This window comes from Mastigoproctus giganteus, chromosome 7 (genome assembly GCF_048544385.1).
Source record: "Mastigoproctus giganteus isolate SK-2022 chromosome 7, ASM4854438v1, whole genome shotgun sequence".
Classification (NCBI taxonomy): Eukaryota; Metazoa; Arthropoda; class Arachnida; order Uropygi; family Thelyphonidae; genus Mastigoproctus; species Mastigoproctus giganteus.
In genome coordinates this window covers 9,696,926-9,702,514 of record NC_143581.1, presented here as the reverse complement: position 1 = coordinate 9,702,514, position 5,589 = coordinate 9,696,926, and the positions used below count along the sequence as shown (strand labels likewise).

Sequence of the window (5,589 nt, the reverse complement as noted above, 5' to 3'; positions counted from 1 at the left end):
GCTGGAGAGATTTCAAGGTATCAAACAAAAGAATTTCATCTTTATACCACAACTACTTCTGGGTGAATGCAAATCTTTTTTGAATCCTTTCCTCATATATCAATGTGCGTTGTTAAGGAGCACTCGGCAATGAACATACAGTGATTTCAACAAACTTTATTTGAACAGATGGTAATCCAAAGATCCTTTTGATACAGATACTAATTCATAACACGAAATTATTAATAGTTTTATAAACATTTATTGTAACATCCTTCAGTAATATCCTTTCCACCTTTCATCTGTTGGGACTGAGGTATAAGGGGGCGGGGATGGAGCGTTCTTCTGATTGTCATAGAGAGGATTGACCACTTCGTGACTGGAATAACTCGGTGCCGGGTAGTAAGCAGATTGAGGATGGACGAACGGAGGAGCAGGAGCTGGAGGCATGGCAACGTTGGTAGTGTTCACCACTGTAGTTTGGCCCCCTGGGGTTCCCACCACTATGAATTTTGGGCGAAAGCAGCAGCATTCGCAGCAACGGCAACAGAGTACAATAAGTATGATCGTAAAAACCAAACCCCCAAAACTACCACCCACTACAACTGCTACAGGGGTTCGAGCATCGTCAGCCAAATCACCAACCACATCATCATCATCATTGTAACCTGAAAGAAAAAAAAAAAGGAAAATAAACTCGGTGTCATTGCCATTTGAAATGAATAGAATTTTATGAGAATTTTACTACAATTTTTCCATTTTAAAACAGCATGACGTTTTTAATTGGTTCTGGTAAAAGTTGCAGTCCCGGCTAGGCATCATCTTGGGGTTGTTGTAGTCTGTAAGGTCTGGCTATTTGGTGCGTCTGGCATCCATAAAAAGACAAAGATTTGCAATGCCAGATTCGTTGAAAAGACACATGCCAGCATTCTCACACCTTAACTCAAAGTCCCAGCAGATCTTGAAAATGGACAACTGACCATGATTGTTCACATATGGTTCGATGAAAGACAATCCTACTACGAAACACATCACTCTGTTGTTGGTTGGGGTTTAGGAGCATCGGCAACTAAGGCCATGTTGCTCAGCGTATATTGTCTATAAACTGCGTGTATTCTGAGGTCGATTTTCTGTTTTCTGCATGAAAACCCGAATTTCCGGGAGAAAAAACGACTCTGCCATCGCCTGAGACCTCTTAACATATCACATTTTTATAACGCTACTTTGGAGATTTACTATAATCGATTATTTTGGTTATCGCAAATCATTCGATTATATTCACGTTTTGATTATATTCACATCATTCTAATGATTCATTCGATTATGGAAAATCGTTAAATTATGACAAATCATCCGATTTCGGAAAATCATTTGATTAGAGAAAGTCGCTAAATTATTTGGGTCAGAGCAAATCATTCCATTATTTCCATCATGGAAAGTCATTCGATTATTTATTTCAATTATACGCAGAGCATTCGAACGATTCATGATTTTGGAAAGTTAGCATTAGCATTAGTAGAGGCATTTGATGCAAGAAAGCAAGCTTATTCAGCATCAGCCAAAAAAAAAAAAAAAAACACACACCACTCCCATTTCACCCCTCCGTTCGTTCGAAACACCTGTCCAGTTGAGCTTTAAATTTCTTTAGGCTATCAACTTCAACAACAAGTGATGGAAGTCGGTTCCACCAACCAACCACCCGCTGGCTAAAGGCAAATTTCCGCACATCTATCCGACATCCGTCCTTCCTCAATTTGAATTTATGCCCTCTCAGGTGATTATTCTGAGCGAGAGGAAGAATACCATCGGCATTGAGCATGCGCAAGCCATTCAAGGCCTTATACACCTCTATCAGATCACCTCACCAATGCCTAATCTCCAGACTCTGTAATTTGCAAAACTTAAGCCTTTCTTCGTAAGAGCAACCCTTCGTTCCGTTCACTAACCTTGTTGCCCTTCTCTGTACTCGTTCCAGCAGCTCTACATCCTTCTTGAAATGACGCCTCCAGACCTGTATACAGTACTCAAGATGTGGCCTAACCATTGCCTTATACAAGGGAATAATCACATCCCTATCCCTACTAGAAAAATTCCTGTATATCATTGACAAGACACCATGAGCTACTCTTGCAGTCCGTCTGCACTGCACAGAGAACTTCATATCTGCCTGCACAATTACCCCCAGGTCCTTTTCATTCTCCGCCACTGTCAGCGTAGCACCACAGAGTTGATACGTTGCTCTGGGGTTGCTTTTTCCCATGTGTAGTACTTTACATTTGTCAATGTTAAACTTCATTTGCCACCTCTCAGCCCATCTGCTCAACCTTTCCAGATTCTGTTGCAGCAGCATAGTGTCAGTAGTGTCCTTAACAACCCTGCCAACCTTTGTATCATCTGCAAACTTGGACATTAAGCTTGATATACCATCATCAATATCATTTATAAATACAGAAAACAATAATGGACCCAACACAGAGCCCTGAGGGACTCCACTAATAACATTAGTCCACGATGAGCAGTGTCCATTGATTACCACTCTCTGTCTTCTCCCCCTCAACCACCCCTTTATCCATAGCAGCAATTTGCCTCCAATGTCACACTGCTCCAATTTGTGCAGCAGTCTTCCATGTGCAACAGTATCAAAAGCCTTTCTAAGATCCAAATATATAATATCAAAGTTATTCCCTGCATCCAATTCCTTTGTGACCACATCATAGTATCGAATCAAATTGGTCAGGTAAGACTTTCCCTTAAAAAAACCATGCTGTGTCCGAGCTATAACTGAAGTCTTGTCTAGATGATTCTGCAGCGCCTCTTTAAACAGTGCCTCCATTAATTTTCCGGGAACAGAAGTTAAACTCACAGGTCTGCAATTAGTTGTGTCAGCCTTTGATCCTACTTTGTGAATTGGGGTCACATTTGCACATTTCCAGTCTATGGGTACCTCCCCTGAGTCCAAGGAAGCTCTCATAATTATGGCTAAGGGTTTGCTTACTTCCTTTGCTGCCTCCTTTAATATAACTGGATAGATCCCATCCACCCCGGGTGCCTTTCTTGTGTTTATCTTCAACAGTTTCTCCTCCACTTTACTCCCAGTTATTTCAAGATTCTGTAGCTTACTGCTAGAGTTGAATACACCTCTGGCATTCCCCTCGCTGAATAACTCTTCATGTGTGAATGTCGATGCAAAATATTCATTTAGTTTGTTAGCTACCTGAGCAGGATCATCAACAGTTGAACCATCGATATCAAGTGGACCAATCTGATTCATCCCCTTCCTTCTAGAGTTTACATAAGTAAAGAACTCTTTGCTGTTTTTCTTTGCATCCCTTGCCAAGGATTTCTCGTAATCTGCCTTCGCCTGCCTAACCTCCTTTGTAACTTGGTTGCATATCAACTTGTATCTATCATAGGCTTCTGTGTCATGTGTTAATTTGTATGTATCCCATGCATTTTTCTTCTCTGCCATATGCCTCATTAGTTCATCTGACATCCATTTTGGCCTAAACCTTGAACAATATTTCTTAGTTGGTATGTAAAGCCTAGTAGCTTCCAAGATAAGTTCTTTGAATGCTTCCCATTTTGAATTTGCTGTTGGTAACATCATCAGTTGGTCCCACTGTATAGAATTTAAATACTGTCTCAGTCCATCGTAGTCGCCTTTACGGAAGCAATAACCCTTCCCTTTACCCCTAATGGTAGTAACTTCTTTGAGTAAATCCCACTTCAGCACACTGTGATCACTGCCACCTAGTGGTTCATTTATCTGCAGATTCTTAATGCATGAAGAATCACTACTGATAATCATATCAAGAGTATTACTCCCTCTAGTTGCCTCCCGAACATGCTGATGTAGAAAACAATCATCCACTAAATCTACAAAAGCCTTGCTAGTGTGCGAGTATCCAGCCCCCAAATTCCAGTCAATATCTGGGAAATTAAAATCCCCCATTATAAGACTCTGATTTACTGGCCCACTCTATTTCCCTGTACAGTAGTGTAAGTCATTAGATTATAATCATATCATTCTAATGATTACTTCGATTTTGTTCATTTCATTCTAATCATTCGTTCGATTATAATCGTTTTCAATCATGGAAAAATCATTCGATTAGTTCGATTATCATTCTAATGATTCAATCCATTATAGAAAATCATTCGGTTATTTCTGCTGAATTCACATCGTTCGACTGATTCACTCGATTATAGAAAATCGTTTAATTATAGGAAATAATTCGATTATGGAAAACATTCAATTATTCATTTGATTGGATATCAAATATGGAAATATCAAATCAAATCATTAAAGTCATTAAAAACAGTTGCCACAACCCTCTGTATCTTCAGAGCACACTAAAATCAAATGCAATTTTAAGGAAATATTTCATGATCAGGAAATCTTTCAGATATTAATCATTTTATAATGAGGACATCATTCAGATGCTCACAAATGAAATTTAAATTTCACAGATTTGTTGCCAATTCAAAAACGAAAAGTTTTGAATTCTAGAAATGCTTTTAGTTCAATGAGTTTAATTGGAGCATAAATACTCGAGTAAGCCATACTTACAGACAACTGTCGCGCTGAACAAGGAAATGCACACAAGGAGTCCCAGGGGTGTCTTGAAATCACTTGGCATTTTTGAACAACTGAAAAAGAAATGGGAGAAGTATTTAATACCGACAAACATTTAAAGATTTTTAAAAACTAGATTTTATTATGACAGAGACAGTATGGCGTTCACAGTGACGGGTACGTCCGTGATAATTTTATACATTGCTATTCGTCAGGACATCACCGGTATGTTGTATGAAACTATACTGTTGGAATTTATTAAATCACAGAGCCTGAAATAAAGTGGAGTAAAAAGATCATTTTTGGAGAATATCCGAAATGCTACTTACCAATATTTGAAATTCGTCTACCAAAGAGTATTCCAAAACCAAAACTAACGTTACACGTCCAGAGATCACTGAAAACCAAAGGAATCATGCCCGACTTGGACGACAACTTAATCTCGTGATGCAAGGCGAACCATCCGGAAAGTAGGTGTCACGCAACACCCAACCGGATGTTTGTCCAAAAGCAAAACCAAAACCAAAACTCGCTAATGTCTTAAAAACACTTCCGTGGAAGGAAGTATTATTCAGGGTCACGTTCTGTGGTGACGGAATAAACAATTTTGTTCCTTGTTTCTAGCTCTTTAAAGATGTAAACTTGTTCTGGAATTGGAGCAACTAGTATAATTCTTACGGTAACTCATTAAATACACTGCTCAACATAATTAACAGAACGCATAGAAAACGTGGAGTAACTCTTGCAGCTTGCCATGAACATGCTACTACTAAATTGCAGAGTAGTAGTGGTAGCATGTGAAGCAAGAAAGCAAGCTCTTGCAGCATCAGCCAAAAAAAAAAAATACACACATCCATTCCCTCGACAAGTTTGTCCAGTTCCACTAGAATTTATTTGAGGTCTTTGAATAAAGTCCCAACCGATGTGCTGCGAAATTAGGAAAAATTCCATTGAACTCAACGGCAATCACTATTTCGGTGTCGTTAATATTCGTCTTTTAACTTAAAGTGTGACAAAAGATTGAGAACCATTTA

At 39.0% G+C, this 5,589-nt stretch overlaps 1 long non-coding RNA gene across 1 annotated transcript; it reads right to left on the bottom strand.

Annotated features, from left to right (window-relative positions):
- Window positions 1-233: 233 nt before the first annotated feature.
- On the bottom strand, window positions 234-4,983 carry LOC150082482 (uncharacterized). The gene is made up of 3 exons (XR_016547224.1): window positions 4,885-4,983; window positions 4,550-4,629; window positions 234-647 (listed from the first exon to the last, which is right to left on the bottom strand). It is a non-coding gene; the product is annotated as an uncharacterized LOC150082482 (long non-coding RNA).
- Between the last annotated feature and the right edge of the window lie 606 nt (window positions 4,984-5,589).